Genomic DNA, 18,995 nt, shown 5'->3' on the forward strand with positions numbered 1-18,995 from the left:
TGAACGTGATTGGTTTCAGGTTACACTGTCCCCTCTCTCACTAAAGCGACTTGGGAAGCATGGTCCATGTTTGCACACTTTGACCACATGGATCACACTTCCCATCAGATGTCCCGCTGATTTGATTTATGCGCTGTACAACTAAACACCAAACACCATTTTCAAAGAAAAGGAAACCACTCTTCTAATCATCATCTACACATCTGGGAGAAAGGATAATACAGGAAGAAGCTGCTTGGCTTTGGCATTACAAATACCCAACGCAAAAAACAGACTTCTGGTCAGTACTCCCAATATGTTCAGAAAAAGTCAGAGCTCTGATTCCAGTGCATTCTTCAAGGCATAATTCCTGACTGGCGGTGTGTACATAAGCCAAGAAAAATACAGTGAAAATGGTGGGGGATGCTACATGTTCTGTAGCAGAGCTGACTAAGTCAAAGCAGCAGGCTGCTTAGAAAAGCAACACTTTCCAAACTTAAGAGCCCGGGCTCAAAGGCAGAGTGGAACCGAGACACAGATGTATAGATGCAGTGGTAGTTCTGTGTGCCTGCCGGGGGAATATTTCTGGCATATTCTCTTTGTGAAGAACGGCAGTCCGTTCTTAGTGGGCTATGTTGGAGTTAAAGGCCCTAAGCTTCCTCTCAGCTACACTGGTATTACATTGTTGCAACTCCATTGACTTCAGCGGTGTTATTTCGGATGTACACGGGCAAAAATGAGTTCAAAATCTGGCCCAAAGCCACCATTTTTTATTGGTAACTTGCTTGTTTACAAAAAGTAGATGTTGCTCACGCTGGCTATTTCACCTCATTATGCTCACAAGCTCTGTCCTGCCTCCCCCTCTTCTAATGACCCCATTCCATGCATCTTTCCTTCTAATTGCATTTGCAGAGAGGAGAAGAATGTTTCAGCATAAATTAAACAAGAGGCTGTATTTAAGCAGCTCTTGCAGTCTCTCTTTTTAATGCAGTGAATTTATGACTGCAAAAGATGCTGGTTTGTCACTTCTGCAGACAAGTCCCCTATTGATCCAAAAAAGAGAAGTAATTTCTTAGACAAATTTTTCACACCATCCTTTTAACATCCTCGATTCTAAAATGCAGGGACTACATCGAGGGGTGAGAAGGAAGCCCATTCTCCATGGCTCGTTGCAGCTTTACAAGGATGTCACTTAGTGCCAACTGTGATGGTGGTTCTTGTGATATAGCCACCTGTCCAGTCCTTAATTTGTGCCAGGGCTTGCCAGGGATAAACCCGGACACCTCTAGGCTTGGCAGTTCATAGACTCGGTACCTCTGGAATTGCTGCATCAGTTATTAAAGTACTAAAATTGCTTGAGCCCCAGCATTAATTGCTTGAGCCCCCGCACCTCTTTCGTTACAAATTAAGCACTGCACCTCTCTATTAGGCCTGGTTGGGCTTTTTTAACTGCTCTGTGGATGGACACTCTCTAATTTTCCTTTACATTCAATAGGACTTTTCCACAAAAGATAAAACTCTGCTTCTGTTTATGTATTTAGATCCTTCCCATAGCTCGATGTGAAATATTTATTCGCTGGACTTGGCCTTTTTATGCCTGTTCAGAAATTATCTATAGAACAATAATGATTTTTACAAACGTGTTACCTCTTTGTAATTGGCTGGTAAATCATTCACATGAATAGATTGGTTTGTCTGAGTGGTCTTTTGAGCAGCCAGCAAGTGGTATTTTATCTGTGTGACTGGTCACATAGTATGCCTGGTGTTGTGACCTACCCTTCATAAACAGCAGCAGGGCCTGAAGCAATCATTAAGGTGTTGAATCACTGTGGGACAGCATGGGGAGCAGCTTGGACACAGGCCTAGGAAATCGTTGGAATAATAAAATCTTATCCTCTTTGGCACAAGAAAGGGCATGGGATTTGACTATGTGGAGCTCCCTCCAGACTGAGGGAGAAGGCTAGAAGCTAAATGTATTGATTGTCTAGACAATTTTCTTTTGCCACATTTTCACCAACTAACTGTATGTATATAGGTAGGGTGGCCGGGCCAGCACTGCCAGTGTGGATATGCTAATGTATGCAAAAGGTGGCAATGGATCCATTTATAATAGTTCTCCCCCTCCCAAACATTTGTACAAACAAAAACTGGGCCTATGAACATTCACAGAATAGCAAACAAACAAACAAGGGACAAACAGGGCTGGATTGAAATAGAATCAGATTTAGGGAAGATTCATGTTTGTACTAGTCCCCCAGGACTCAGCATACATTTAAGTCCTTTCTTTGCCTCTGAAAATTTTATACTGCCCATGGAAAAAATCCAAGGAGAAAACAAAACGGCAGTGGAAGAGGGAAGAAGAGTGAGGAACCTGCATTTTTCATTTATCCCAGGAGAAAAGGAAGCCCCCAGAGAGCATAGATATGGTCCCATTAAAAAGGGGGAGGAGTGGATGGCCCTCTTTGTAATAAGATGCTGCTTTTGGCTGTGATCACAGCGGGAGGGAGTAGTATAGTCAGGTCCTTCTTTTCCTCTTTTTATTATTTTAAATATTGAATTTTAAAGGACAGGCCCAAGTAGAAAATTAAACGCTCACTCCAGAAACGAAGCCAACATCAGCCTCTGCCTTTGCAACTGGATTATTTTTGAAGGCACAGTATGCACAAAATGAGGCCACTGAGGGCTTGAGGGCTGGCGATGGAATTCCCGGGGGGGAGGGGGGCAGGTTCCTTTAAAACACAGATTAACAGAGAATGAATGCACAGGATATGAATATGAATTGATGTTGTAGGGCCCTTCCTGGTCTTATTCCATTCAATAAAGTGCATTCCCTTATTGCATGTCAATTATTTAAATATGTCTCCTCCAATGAACATGCCATTATTGAAATATATATGCTGTATAACTGTATATAACATGTATCATCCAGCTTTCTATCAGAGAGCGCTGCATACACACGTGTACCCAGCTAACAATAAGATAAGGGGATGCTACAGAAACCAGCTACCTCTCTGTAATGATCACCCGTTGACTGGTCTCTGTAATGATCACCGTTGATGCACTGACTGTGCTGACGCTTTAGCAGAACCAGAGTCAGGTCTTTTCAGAACAGTTTGAACACAGGCTCTGTTTAACATCATGGGAAAGTTAATACCTGAAAGGAGCCGGTGTCTTTCTCCTGTGCCTGCACTAATCTCTGGTACACAAAGCTTGTGGGTTCAGCGTTAGTTATTATTCTTCCCTTCATCCACACAAGTTCACAGTGAAAGAAAGGCAAATAGTGTAAATTCCCTCAGCCTAGTGATTCCCCAAAGTTAACATTCTTGGGGGAAGATATTGGCTATAGATATCCTAACATTATTTCCTCTGCTAGCATATAAGGATTTATTGTTAATTCTCCTGACTCAGATATGTTTACATTCTGTAATTCTCCCTCTGCCTTGACATATCTATCTATGGTATGTATCTACTTTGGTTTTAGTGGTAGGGCAGTGGGAAGGGTTAGACTACAAACCTAGAAGTGCAATTGCCATTGGCCTCTACTCCTACTGCATAACGAGTCTAACTAAAAACCTGGATCTGGATACCCTGTTTTCAGAGACATTCAACATTTATACTTACTCTGCTGGGCGGCTGGCCTGGTACTGCCCTCCACCAATTACAAAAAGGGTATTTCCTATATCTCTTTAACAAACAAAGGGGGGGAAGCCTTAATAGAGATTAAAATTACACTGATAATACAGACAGACAGATGCTAGGCTACCTCCCACTCATGGACAGAGGGTATAATAAGCCAGGGAAGGCTAAACCTCCCCTGGTGCAGCTGTGGTCCCCAGATGCCCCATTTTGGCAGTTTGCACGGGAGAAGTTTTTACGTATTATGGTACCCAGGAAGCTGAGTAGCACGTACCGCCGCCTCAACCACCCCGGAACCTGCATGGATCATATAAAAGCTCAGGTTCTTTGGGAAGAGACAAGCACTTTTCCCACAGAATGGCTTGGGATCTCAGGAGGGGAGGCATGGGAGAGGCTCCTGCAGCTGCCAGGGGGAGGTGGCTCGGGCGGAAGAGGTGCGGCTGCGGGGGGGGGGGGAGGGGGGGGGAGGGCGGGAGCTCCCTCCACCACCCATGCTCCCACTCCACCACACATATTTACAGATGCAAAAATCAAAGCCTCCATCTTACCCTGCAAACAACTTAGAGTATTTGAAGTTTCTGGAAGACTCTGGAAAGATTCTGCATCATAATGCTCCAAACACAAATTCCCTCTCCAGGTGCTTCCAATTTAGCAGACACCAACATGGCTCTGTATGTGTTTGACTTCCTAGTTTGGGTTCAGGCAGCCAGTAATGTCAGCCCAGCTCTGGGAAGAGCATCGTGTGGTGTGTGTGTGTGTGGCTGTGACCATAGGAAGCCACTGACCCGCCTTCTCCAACACAGCAAAAACCTAGAAAACACTGCATAATTTGTGTAAATTTGCATAATTTATGCAAAGGGAAAGCCCACTACACAATCCCCCTCAAACAGTCGGCTATGTCTATGCTTAGAGCTAGAGGTGTGAGTCCCAGTTTCCATAGCCATGCTTGCGCTAGCGCTCATTGAGCTAGCACGCTAGAAATAGTAGGGTAGCCTCAGTAACACAGGCAGCAGCAGTGAGCAGCGATCCAGGCCAGCTGTTCTGAATATATACGCACGTGGTTCAGGCGGGTTTCTCCTTGGCACATCTAGCCCATGCCACTGCCAATACTACTGTGGCTCCATTGCTATTTTTAGCACGCTAGCTGTCATTGAGTATGTCTACACAAGCTCATGGCCCTAGCTCATACTGCAGAGTTAGCTAATCTGCCCCCCATCCCAATCCAGTCTGTGCCAAAAAAAAAATTCTGCGCACACTTTAAAATTCTGCAAAAGTCTGCAAATTGTAGTTGTCAATAAATAAATGTGGAGGCTCCAGCATGGCAGAGGGGAGCACATGAAGATCACACTGCAGCCCTCCCTGTTCTCCACCCCTGGGACATAAGATTTGGTGGTGAGGCTGTGCCCAACTGTGAGACAGCACCAGGGCTGGGCCTGCCCCAGAAACGCCCCCAGGGCCCTGCATCTCCATGCCAGGCGCACCAACTGTAGGCAGGCAGGCTGAGCCCAGCAGGATCCAAGAGTGTGTGTGAATAGCCAGATTCTGTGGGGGGCAATCTGGGTATGGATGGCTCAGTGGGGGGGGGGGTCTGGATGCACAGGGGCTTATTGCAGGGTTCCAGGTACAGGGGCAAGAGGACTTTGCGGGGGCGGGGTCCAGGTGAAGGTGATTGGGGCTCAGCAGGGAAATCTGGGTGAAGGTGGCATAGGGCTCAGCAGGGAGGGTCTGGGTGTGAGGGGCTTAGCGGGGGGCAGGTGCTGGTAGGGTGCGGGGTCTGGGTACAGCTGATTGGGGTCTGGGTGCAGGGGACTCATCAGGGTGGGGGTTAGAGTGGGGGGACTCACCCGGGGGGGGGGGGTGAATGGTGTTGAGGTTCAGTGGGTGGTCTGACTGTAGGAAGTGAGGCTCAGCAGGGTGGAGGGGAGGACTCTGGGGGGGGAGGTTCTGGGTGCAGGCTGGGGGGTCTGTGTATGCAGGGGTCTGGATGCCCAGGGACTAGGCAGACAGTGGAGCAACTCCCCATACAGTGCCCCCTCCCACCACCACCACCCCCCCCGGTGGCTGAGGAGCGGGGGTGGGTGGGTATGTGTGTCTGTCTGTCTCTGTCTGTCTGTCTTCCTTCAGCCAGGGGAGGTTTCTGGGGGTGAGGCTGAACTGGCCCAGGCCGCTCCTTTCAAGGTAAGAGAAAGTTCCATCCTCCCCAGCCCAGCCAGGACTTAGCAGCTTAGCCCAGCGCAGGGCAGGAGGCACTGGCTGAGGCATTCCTAGCCCCACATCCACTCTCCCCCCCCCCCCCCGCAGCCCCTGCAGCTGCTCCATGTGCCCAAAATGATGCACCCCCCACTGCTGGGGAGGGGCATGTGACGCTCTTGTGTCTTCCCTTTGCTTCCCCTTCAGAAAGTCAGAAGCAAAGAAATCTGCGGGGGACAAGAATTCTGCGCACGTGCAGTGGTGCAGAATTCCCCTGCGAGCAGTGAGCAGTGTAACTATGTGAATCTGCAGCAAGCCTTTAATAATAGCTCTGAGCTATATGAACTGCCCGCGTCCGCTCAGTAAGGGGTTAACTCAGATGCCCAGTGATAATGTAAATAACAACAATATTAACTATTTCATCCTTGATATATGAAGAGGGAGGGTCACAGCTCTGCACTAGTTACTGTGTGTCATGTCTCATTTTGGTTCCACAATTAGGTGGCATTTGGGAGAAACCACCACTGATTTTCCCACTCAAGAAAGAGCCAAGTCCCTGCCTAGGAGCACATCAAAGTCCCACTAATGGTCAGCTCAGAGAGCACACACAATCGAATCTCGAATCTCTGCACCCGGGAACAGCTTCTCATTTTGGTGACTCATCTAGATGGATCTTGGAAGAGCACCCCCTTCAGTTCCCCCTGCCCAATCAGACCCCTGTCTCTGCTTCTCAGGAACAATAATGGAAACAACACAAAAAGAGGGAAGGACCAGACTGCCCCTAGGTGTGCAGGAGACAGGGGCAAGCACAGGAATAAAAATGTGGCCACTTTTGGAGGGGCACTTCTGTGCCTCCCTCTTCCCCCCGCGGCCAGTCAATACCTAACACTTCCCTTAATGCTGAGTGCCAGTGCCAGAAAATCAGCTGCTTTAGGAAATAAGGAAACCATTGATGAATAAGTCCAGTGTTTAACCAACTAACACCCCCCCACACACACACACACACACACCCCACACACACACACACACACAGTAACAGGCTCACAGTTGTACATGAAGCAAAGCTGATACCTGACTCTTCGCCTAGGTTCCCCCGGGAAAACATTTTAATGAGGCGCTCAGCTGTAATGTCACACAAAGGACATTAATACTGTTAATTACCCAAAGTTGAGCCCATGAACACTCAACCAACCCTACCTTGGAGATGAGTTGTTGTTTTGACCCAAATGAAGTGCTGATGGTTTGAAATGCAAGTCCAGGCTTGTGAGGGAACATGAGACCAAGGCATTAGGCCCACAAACCTGGCAATGTTGCTGCTCTAACCGAGCTGTTAAATAAAGGAGGTGTCTGGAGAGAAGGAAAATCTGAATCCTCAAAGGGAAATTGCCCTGCAGTGGACAAATCTCTCTTGAGAAAATTCTGAAGGTGTTGATAGGCGCCTTAGCATTTCCACATAAGCACTGTGTGCAGTATAAAGTGGATGGGGGCTCTGGAAGGAATTCTTCTGCTAGACAGCTGCACCTGTCATGGTCTAAGCTTTAGACTAGGTCAGGAGAAGCCAGGATTCTGCACAGACATGCAGCACAGGGGCAGCCTCCTGTCTGCAATAATTCCCAGGCTGTTGCTTCACACCATATGCACAGTCTAGCTCAAGGTCACGATTGGGGAGGCTGGGTGTGTTAGGATTACTGCAGTGAACTGAACAGCTTTACTTTCTGAACTAGCTTGAACCAGTCAAGCTTCCATAGTGTTGGAGCTTAGACCGTGACACAATAAATAAAGGGCTATGAACAGCATTGCTTGAAGCTTAGTTTATTGCCTGTGTCTGTATCGCCTTATCACAGTCTTTGCAGGGTACAGCATGACAAAGGCCCTCTGTCTGCTGTGTGTCAGAACTGGCAGTTCGGGTGCTCCCAGGTGTGCTGCACAGGTAAAGATGAATGTTAGCAGACTGCATTGGCCAGCTCTAAATGAGCACACAGACATCATCCTGGCATGCGACAAGTCCATTATCAAGTTCTGCATGCTGAGGGTGATTTTAATTATCTTTTGTCCCCAGAGGACAACAGGATGCTCTTTGCAAATCTGGACGGGGATTGTCAATTAAGCAGCCTCCAGCATCACTAAACCAGGCCCAGACACATCATCTTGCGTCACAAGCTGAACCCTGCCCTTTCATTTTCTCCTCGTCTCCCTAACTCTGCTGTTCTCTGCTGTGAAACATTTATTATAGTGAGCTGTGGCTGTGGCTGTTGGGTTGCTTGTCTCCTTGCCAAGGTCAGCCTGCAGTGTAGACACTTCTGCTCTCAGGACGGTCTCTTCGCGACTGACAGGCCTTCCTTCATCTCAGTGCAGGGCGGGCAGCCTTGGGAAGGAGGCTATTTTCGTTCACATAGCTTTTCATTTCCCAGGAATACAGAGGGCATTACAAAAATTAAAACAGCAACTGTAAGCAATAGGCTGTATTTGGTATCAAAATAGCCATTTGCACTACGGCCCTTTTGGGAATGCATAATATATAGACCCATTAAATCAACCTTTAGTGCTTCAGGAAGCCTTACTTTTTACAGTTGGAATCACAGTCACTACTCACTAGAAAAGCCCAAATACTCCCAGGGTGAAATCCTGGCCCCATTTAATCAATGTGAATTTTGCTAGTCTCTCAAACGGAGCCAGGATATCACCTTGAGTTTATCCAGGATTTGCTTGGGCGTGGCTTAACCTGGCATGAAACCTATGTACCAGTAAAATGACAAAAAGCTGAATTAGCAGCTACAGTAAGTTAAATTTGCAGGCAACCAACTCACAAACACTAGCATAATTTGATGAAGAATGAGATCATTAATGGCTTGCTTACATTACAAAGTTTTGCTGCTTTAATGATCCTGGTATAGTTAAAGCAGCAAAATCTTCCTACTGCAGACACAGTTATATCAGTATCAAAGTACCCAGGAATCTGTGTAAGTCACCTTCATACCAGTATAACCGAGTCTACACTAGGGCTTTTAGCAGTATAACTCCGCTGGCAAAAAATCACACGCCTGACCAACTAATCTTAAAACTTATCTTAAAACTGAAATAAGTTTTAAGACCAGCCCTTACTTACAAAAAATAACAGTGATACTATTTTAAGATACATTTGTTAGCAGGTCAGATATATTTGTTTGGATCTGTCTCTCTGTCCATCACTGTAGAGTATCTCATTGCCTTTTGCACCCAATACAACATTTTAAAAACATGCACTTCAAATGCAAAGTAGCTTATTAAGCCATCCCAGAGACTGTCACTTGGAAAATCATTGTCAGGCTTCAGGTTATCAGAGGAGACTTTCACTGACTAATAATGACCAGTGTACGTGCATTTCCTGGCAGGTAATGCCACCTTGGAAGAGATTTGCCTCTGGGCCTAACTCAGCCAATCAGTCACTGGCTCACAGGTCATTATGGCTATTGAAAAAACAACAAATATGTAAAAATACAGAAAGAAAAATTACCATTTTCATGTGTTGAAACTTAAAAGCTACTTGCCTGTTACCACAGAGACACGGTTCTGTTTACACTACCGTTCATAACCCAAAGCAAAGTAGGTTGTCCTGAGAGTCCTCGTAAAAAAAAAATAGCTAGCCTGTCAGCTGGTTGATTGCAAATATAAGTATATATAGGGCCTCAGTTGGTGTAAATTGGCATAGTTGCATTGCAGTCCGTGGAGCGACACTGATTTACATCAGATGAGGATTTAGTCCACAGGATTTATTTTTTCCATTCGAATTTTTGTCTTTGCTCCTTCTTGGGTCCTTCTTTCCCCAAGGTCTCTAATAAGCATAAAAAAACCCACAATAGCTTTTGAGTTGTAATACAATGTTTGAATTCACTTTTTTTCAATGTTGAATTCTGCGTTGTAAATTGCTGGCATCTTTAGCCTGTTTGTTAATCTCTCTGTTTTAGCCTTCTTTCTAGGCCCAATATTCAGCTGAAGTCATGACTGCCACTGAAGTCATTTGGCGGCAAGGTAAATAATGCTTCAGAAGATTGAGCTTGCTAAAGCTTCAGATCCCCTTTCTACCAAGCAGAGCAATATCATCCTCCCATTCTCCTTAGCTATTTTATTTTTTCCCCTCCATGGCTTTAGAGCACATGGCTCTAGACAAGCGATAACCCAGTATACTTCCATTGTTGTTTATTCTGTCCCATTTTACTTGATCCTGTCTCAGGCTTATGAAATGTTTGGGAGGAAAAAGAACTATTGGAAAGTAAAGGATCCTGCAACTCTTGGTGGACTGGCTTTTCTTTTTCACACAGAACTGTGCATAATGTATTGCATAACAGAACGGTGCTTAGAGTAACTTAGAGCAGTGATTTCCAAAGTGGGGGCCCCTGACTCCTGGGGGTCTGTCGTGGGTTATTCAGGAGTCCATCCCTTGAGCCAGGGCCAAAACATATCTGAAAATAGGGTGACCACATGCCCTTAATTGGGCGGGACAGTCCCAAAATGTAAATTTCAAGTCCCAGTCCCAGGCTGAATGACTCCGGGACAGCATTTGTCCTGTATTCCCTGCAGTGCCTGCCCAAGGCTCAGGGGCAATGCCAGCCTCTTCCCAGTAGAGGGGGGAGGCTGAGGTGGGCCTTAGCCCCCGTTGCCACAAGGCCATGCCCCCTGCTCTGCCTCTTCCCCCGAGGCCCCGCCCCTGGCCAGGCTAGAAGCCGGAGCCGGGCAATAGTAAGAGCCGCCCAGGGAGCCCAGGCTGCTGTGGGGAGCCCTGGAGTTCCGGACTCCCCCCCACACACCCTGGGTGGTGTGCCCCCCGGGGGGGAGGGGCAGGGACACGGGTTGGGGGCTGCTCTTGGGCACCCTGACCCACTGCCCAGGGCAGATGGAGGGTCCAAGGACCCCAGGGTGGCTTTTACCTCTGCCTGGCTCTGGCTTCTGACCTGGCCGGGTGGGGGGCTCAAAGAGAAAAGAGGAGCAGGGGGCTGGGCCACAGAGGGGCAGGGTTCTTGCACGTGTCCCATTTGCATTCTGAAAAGGTTGTCACTCTACTTGAACAGTGTTCCAGCACTTTTGCCACAAGCAGGACACCATTCTGTTGCCAAAATAGCTGTCTCCCCCAGGCATGACCTCTCATGCATCATGCGTGAAAGGTCATGCTGGCGGGGGTGTTCCAAACCTGACAAGGGCATTCTGGTAGTACCGAAAATGAAAGGGGTTTGGGACAATTAGTCAGATGCCAAAGGGGTCCTTGGCAGAAAAAAGTTTGAGAACCACTGATTTAGAGCAGAAATCTGAGGGAAGGGGTGTAATTAAGTTTTGGTTTAATTAAGTGCTGTATTCATTGCCCTGGGGTCTGAAAATCTTTGTTTAGCTATAGATCTGGGATGAGGGAAAGAGATGAAAGCTCTCCCCACCAACAGGGTCAATTTTGACATTGAGGAACCTCCTCTAAAAATGAAAGAAGGGTTCTCTCCCCAGTTCCCATTTGCTTTTCCTGTCTGCTAAGAGGATCTCAAAAACATACTAGAGAGATGTTCTTTAGGCTCAAGATATTACAGTGATTGGATCCTGGATAGATACTTTAGTATCTTTAAATTTAGTACACAGACTAGGGAGAGAAGACAGATTTTCTGGAGAATGTGACATGAACCATTTGTGGGCTCTTTGCAGAGTGAGACAAAGTCCACATTTTTCCAGTATCCCTACAGTATTTTTGAAGGGGTAACCTTTTCCTCCACTTTCACATCAACAAAGGCGATTAGTTAACTTCTAAGTTATCTCATCATAAAACTAAAGATATAGTAACTCATTGACTAGTTCTTAGGACTATGTCTACACGGCACCTGGTGCAGATGACAGGGGTGTGAACTGCAGAGCCCTCTAAAGTTGCTGTTTAACTGTCCCATGTAGACCCTTCTTAGTCAAACTAAGGGCAGGTCTTCACTACGGGGGGGGGGGGGGGTCGATTTAAGATACGCAAATTCAGCTACGCGAATAGCGTAGCTGAATTCGACGTATCACAGCCGACTTACCCCGCTGTAGGGACGGCGGCAAAATCGACTGCTGCGGCTTCCCATCAACGGCGCTTACTCCCACCTTTGCTGGTGGAGTAAGAGCGTCGATTCAGGGACCGATTGTCGCGTCCCGACGGGACGCGATAAATCGATCCCCGAGAGGTCGATTTCTACCCGCCAATTCAGGCGGGTAGTGTAGACCTAGCCTAAAAGGTATTGACTACACCAGTGTGAACTAGGTACCTGTTAGTTCACACCAGCAGGGTCTACACAGGGCAGATACAGTGCAACGTGTCAGAGTGCTCTGCAATTTACATCGCTGTAGTCTGCATCACAGCACCAAGTAAACAAGCCCTTAGTTATCAGCCGTACGATAGCTTCACAGAGTTGCATTGGTCACCACTTAGAGATGGTCTAAGCCACAAAGTTCAGGATCTGGATCTGAATTTCCCACGTGTCTGGGTATGTTCAGATCTGGGGTTTGGGCTCAGGCCCAACTTTTGCTGGTAATGAACACTGAGCAGATGTGACTGAAATCTATTGCTTGCTGAATAAACGTCAACATTTGGAGTTTTGATCTGGATTTTGCCCTTCTCTGTCTGAAGGAACCAAAATAAACAGTGAAACATTCATGAAAAGAGTCAAGAATCTCGGGCTCCACACATCTGTTTAAATACATAATAAAGGCCCCAGGCAGCAGGATTTTTTCCACATTTTTAATTGAAGTGCTTTAGTATAAAAATGTACACACAAGTTCTCATGTCCTGTTTTCTTTACACTTTCTCTAAGTTGCAACAGAATATTAGCTAGGTAAGTTGTCAACACTGCTAACTAACCACAGTACAAGACACTAATAACAGTACAAGATGCTTGGAATACATTTTTGCAGATGTGTATGACTATCCAAGAAGTCACGTAAAGTCAAGAGGTCCCAAGCACACATCACCCTCTTCTCTCTTCTTTCTCCCACATACAGGATTTTATTCTCAGTTTTCCTAACCAGCAAATCTCACTAAACGTAGTAGGCCAGATCCTCAGATGGTGTAAATTAGAGCATCTCCATTAACTTCAGTGGAGTTATACTGACTTACATCTGTCAAGGATCTAGAACACTGTATCTTCACATATCTGCAAACTGGAGGAAACATAATGTATGTTTCTATGGAGGACAAATTGACGGGTTTTCTGAACCTGTGCTGTCTTGTAGCTTTATCAATCATATTTTTCCAAGGGTTTTGGAAGTGAGTTGGTTCCCTTGGGAGAAATTGGACCAAGACTATCTAGAAATGTAAAGAGATTTGGGACCATCCTGGGTTCAAATACTCATCTACTTAAAGCTGTGCACATTCCCTCAACAACAAAAATCAAGTTTTAAAATGTAAGCTCCCCCTGTCCCCCTCCCCCCCAAAAAAGGGTCTGACAAGGATATCAAGAACTTTAGAAAACTGGGTGTGAGCAAAGGGCATTCTATAACATACAAGATCAAAACAAATTTATACATACACACAAAGTAACAGTACAGTCATTTCAGAGGGTTTTTTTTTAAAGGGGTTCACACTTTTCAGAGGAAGGTCGAGAAAATATCATGATGAGCTCTTCTGACAATAATGCACTGGTTCCCAAACCTGTAACTCTAATTTCTCACCACCAATAATAAATGAACTCCAGCACCAAGCAGCACAGTATAAACTCCAATTAAGTGCCACACAGGCCAACAACAGGCAACTTGGAGGTAGTGTGAATGACTGAAAAAAGAAAGACACATAAGGGAACTAACAGAAATACATATTTTTCTCCTATTCTTGGACGTTCAGATCTGAGAAGACACTTGAGACAAAGAGGCAAGAGATCAAGAGTGTAGGGTCCCCAAGCATAGGTGCCAACACCATGGGTGCTCCAGGACTGGGTGCTCAGCACCCATCAGCAGCCTCACGGATCAGCTCTTCCCTCTCCCCCTGCCAGCACTTCCCATCCACCTGCGGCCCCACCAATCAGCTCCTCCCCCTCTCTCCCAGCACCTCCCGTCCACCATGATCAGCTGTTCAGTGGCGTGCAAGAAGTTCTGGGGGGGAGGAGGGGGGAGTAAGGGCAGGGCGCGCTCAGGAGAGGGGGAAGAATGGGGGTGGGAAGAGGCAAGGTGAGGGTAGGGACTTGTGAGAAGGGATGGAGTGGGGGCGGGGTCTGGGGCAGAGCGAGGGTCCAGCACCCCCAGAGAAATCCCAAAGTCGGCGCCTCTGTCCCCAAGGCACTATGATGAGGTATCTCTCTCACCCATCCCTATCACTACCCCAAAGGCATATGCAAAGGGGTGGCTTTTGTCTCTCTGAAATGGTGACTTAAAATTTTGGCTGTTCTCAGTGCAGGAGGTTTCATAATGCTTTTGCTCAGCCCATCATTCTGAGACACAAACATCCCTCCCTTTGAGTGGCATTCTGCACTCATTTTGTGACTGAGAGGGCAACCAACTTTGTTTGACACTGCAGTGTTTTCCCCCACAAACACTAGTTCAAAACACTTGCACCCTGAAAACCAAGACTCTTAGTTGGGGCTCTTTGTTGCCACCAGCTCAAGACTTCCCAGGATTCTGTTGACTGGGGTTAGATTACTATGGTAAGAAACTATTGGGACTGACCAATACATAACAAAGTTGACTCCTCCAGACATCAACTCCATCTGAATTGACTAAATGTAACCACCAATAGCTCCATTTTGAAGTAGGGATCAAAAGCCAAGTTCTCTTCTCCAGCTCAGATCATTAAAGACTACTTTTGGGACAGAAGGTCTGGCATCCTGTGGAAAACCTAGTGGTCACTAAAAAGTCAAGAGTTAGAAAGCTTCCTCAGCATCCTCACATTTGAAGATACCTTGGGTTTAACAGTATGGATCCATATCCACCTCCAGCCATCCTACCTTGACATCACAGATAATGCATTAAAGTTACTGTGATCCACAGCACATTGAGATATATATACATAGAAGAAGAGGTAAGGGGTTTTCAACCTGAATCTAGGTCTCAAACCATCCTTCTCTTTCCTTAATACTAAATGGGAAGGGGAGCCCAGTTAAACGAGAAGGGGGTCTCTCAGAACCTCCCCAGTATGGAAAAGAGGATTGTGGGTATATAAATGGACAAGAACCTCACAAGAACACAAGAATAAACAGTGACGGAATACCCCTTAAAAAATTTTTGACTAACTCAATTGACATTAAAACAGCTCAATAGATTAGATCATGCAGAGTGTGCAGAAGAAAGAGAACATTCTGTCTCCTGGATAAGGGATGGATATTGTCGCTCACTATAGCCCAGAAATTACCCAATCAGCCTGCTCTTCCCCAGCCCATTCCTTTTATGACAACAGTTCATCTGCCTTAAAGGATAAGGGTGGTTATAAACAAATTTCTAGGTCAAGGCGTCATGAGATTGGAAATAGATACCCTTCTACTTTTAACAGAAATAATATATCATACATTTATTGCTTATGGAAGTCCTCAATCCACAGAGCAAACAGCCTCACTCCTCATCTTGAGGGACCAACTCTGGAGATTAAAGGATAACTCAATCCCCAAAGCCATTCAATTCTTGGTTTCTCTGTTAAGAGTGCCAACATGGGGGCCAATTCATGCCAACTGTGTCTCTGATATGGACATTTGTACACTAGGTATTAAATCGAGACCAACAATTCATTCCATATAGCAACCAAACAGCTATCAGTTAACAGATTCCAGTCCTGGTCTACGTTTCTTGGGCTAGATGTGACTTAGAAGCAAAAGACTCTATATCCCGTGCCCTACAACATTTTAATTGGCTAGAAAGCCTGGTGGAGTCTGCTGACACTAAATAATTACATAGCTGCCAGGTCAAGAATTTGAGTCAAGATTGGCTCATAATGTCTAATGGGATCAGCATTTTATGCTATGTTGGATGAATGGAAGGATGAAGCTACAACAGTTGTGTATTAATGACCTCACATTGAAATTGATATTATATAAGATACAAATTTTGTTGCACATTTCATTACTTTAAACATATTTAAAGTGCAGTTCCAACAAAATGAGTCTGTTAAAATGGCATTATTGGGGACAAAATTGACTGGTGTCTCATTGATTTCTATAGGAAATATATTCAGTTTTCAAGTTAACAGATGTTTTCCCCTAACTGCCAACCCTATCAACTTAGCCTGGGCTCTGAGAATCAAGCTGAGTACCTCACAGGGTGTGACATAAGGCTTGATTGATTAATGGCTGAGAGGTACTCAGACACTATGCTACGGACCACAGAATGCTTCTAACTAAAAAAGCCACCGTTTTGCCTACCTATGTGACAGCTTGAAAAATGCTGATGGTGGTTGTATGCGTATGTTAGTAGGCAACCTTCCTTGTGGTGGTAGCTCTCTTGCATGTGATCCCAATCAACATGATAACTTCACCAGCTGTGGTGCTTGGGTGACTACTGTAGTGACAGAAACATCAAGGAAAAAGCCCATGCAGTTTCTGTTAAATTGGATAGTAAAAAGGTTGGTTCCAAATTAGCTGTAACCTCTAAGGAAAAATTCCTGGCGATGACCATGGACAACTCAATAAAACATCTGCTCATTGGGCAGCCACAGTCAAAAAGCTAACAAAATATCAAGAAGTATAAAAAGTAGGATAGAAATACTACAAAGAATGTTTAAATATCTTTATGTAAACTGATGACATGCCCTGATCTTAAATACTGTTCACTTCTGATCAAGCTATCTCATAAAAGATATAGCAGAAAATGGCTGATTTCAGATATGGATGACAAAAAATGGTTGGGGCAGGGAAAGACTTCCATATGAACAGAGATTGAAAGGACTGGGAAAGATAACTTTAGAGAGGAGATGAATAAGAGAGGACAGTTTAGAAGTGTGCAAAATAATGAATGGTATAGGAAAGGTAGATCACACTCTTCAGTTCACCCTTTCTCCTTCTGCAAAAACAAGGGGACAATCAATTAAAACAACAGGCAATACATTTAAAACTGATAAGCCAATCCTTAACTGCTTGAGTTTAGGAAGAAAATTGCTCTAATGGCAGGTTATTCCATAATTGTCTATTACTAGGATTATTGCATCTTTCTCTGAAGCATGTGCTACTGGCCATTGTCAGACACTAGACTAGACTGGTTTGATAAGGGATAATAATTCCTACTTTCTCATGTGTGTAAAGTAAGTTTACTTTTTAAGGAAAAATAATGAGAGATACTGTGTATGGGTTTTGTGCCTAAAACACTTAAATTATTGAACGGGACACAAAATACTCTAATCTGGGCCTGTTTAAAACATTGGGCAAGATTCTCTGTCATCAAAGTAAGTGGCACTATGACAGTTTACTTCAGCAGAGCATCTGGTCCACTGCACAAACTCTCGTAATGTATGTGTCATATACCTTGTCCTGCATCAGTAATAGCTCCCCACCTCCCCCATCCTTATAAACACATTCTGAAACAATGATCCAAATAGTAGAGTAGCACTATTGTAAGATGTAACATTTTGTACTGTGACCCTAGAATGAGGTAGCACATTTAATAAAAGGGAATCAAGGCTCTCCCCACTCCTCTTCCTCATTCATTGCAAGTAACATTGACACACCACCGAGTCTATCCCTTATTTTAATAAATGATTACAGAATTGTACAGTAATAGTCCTAAGCGCTGCAGTATCAGTAGGCTGAAATATTTTATATCATTTCTGTAGTATTTAAAAAAAAAGGATTACATCAAAACTGTTTCCAAGGCAATGTGCTATGATGTCACAGAGGATTTATCCTGCTTCCCTTTCCAATGATGATCGAAGAAGAAAGTTTAGTTTATCACCATGTTAAGGGCCAATAACAAAGAGCCAGAGTCACACTCTCCCAAAGTTTGATGGTATTTGTCTGGAGTCTTTGTTTGCACCCATCTCTAGTTAAAAGGGAGGAAAACTGATCTAGCCCATACAAGCCCAGAGCAATGCTCAGTCTGAAATAGCGGGGGTGGGGAAAATGTAGAAAGATAATTATAAAAAAAAAACAACTTTGGGCTCGTTGGAGCACTGACCGCCTGTCATATGTAATGATTTGCTAGAAACTTGGCAATAACATTCTCCCTTGCGCACCAGCACAGATGATGGCAACACAGCTCTGAGGATAGCATTTGTTAAGTGACTGTTATTGCAGAGCCAGTAAGGGGAGCACATTTGCATGAAAGATTTGTTAAAGTGCTCACAAAATACATAGGCTGTTGTGTGTGTATTTACAGTTTCTTAGTTTGGAGTAATGACAATAAGGAAAGGTCAGATTCTGGCTGGCAGTGCACATAAATGCCCATCAATAAATCCATGAGCACAGCATTTAGATGGTAATGACATGTAGCTGCTAATGACCCAGGCTGGCTTTGAATTGGTGAGATGGTGATGGAAGTGTTCATTATCAATCCCCTGAGACACCATGCCCCAAGAACTATGACTGTCACGTCAGACATAATGACAGCGTCCCAGGAGAGCCCAAACAGGCACTTAACGTGTTGACATGACTGCAAATGGCCCAAAGCTTCCAGCACCATCTTAGTTTTCAATGGTTGCTTAAATCTCACAGGACAAAATCTGACTCTCTTACAGATAAATAGAAATGGGGGAGGAAAACATTTTTCTTAGAGGGCACTTGCCTACCTAATGAGGTCCAAAATATGACCTACTTTAGAACTGATCATATCTTGTAAAGAATGTCCTCAGAATCCTAAATAAATATTTTTTAAAGAAAACCTCCTACTGTCCTCCGATAAAAAAATCACAAGAATGAGCCTGCATTTTGATGCAACAAACTAAGCAATGTTGAGGCTCATGTTGACTTCCGCTGCAGTAGAAAGACAATAAAATGCAATGTCTGCTGGAGGACAAGGTTGAGATGGAATGGAACATTTTCCCCCTATGTTTTTAAACAGCATTTTACATATAACTCAGAGAGCAGATAAATCATTATGAGGCTATTAATTCTGACTTGGAATGAGTTCAATATTTGAGTTTCGGCAACCTCAAAATTCCAGGCTCTCCAGATCTCTAGGTTTGGTTCAGCCCTTTATGGAAGATGGGGCCATTGTGAAGGTTAGCTTTTAAACACCATTAATTTTGGAGGTGCTAAAATTTAGATTGGGGCCTATTTTGACTACAGAGGTGAACATGCCCCTTTAAA

This window comes from Chrysemys picta, chromosome 4 (assembly GCF_011386835.1).
Source record: "Chrysemys picta bellii isolate R12L10 chromosome 4, ASM1138683v2, whole genome shotgun sequence".
Taxonomy (NCBI): domain Eukaryota; kingdom Metazoa; phylum Chordata; order Testudines; family Emydidae; genus Chrysemys; species Chrysemys picta.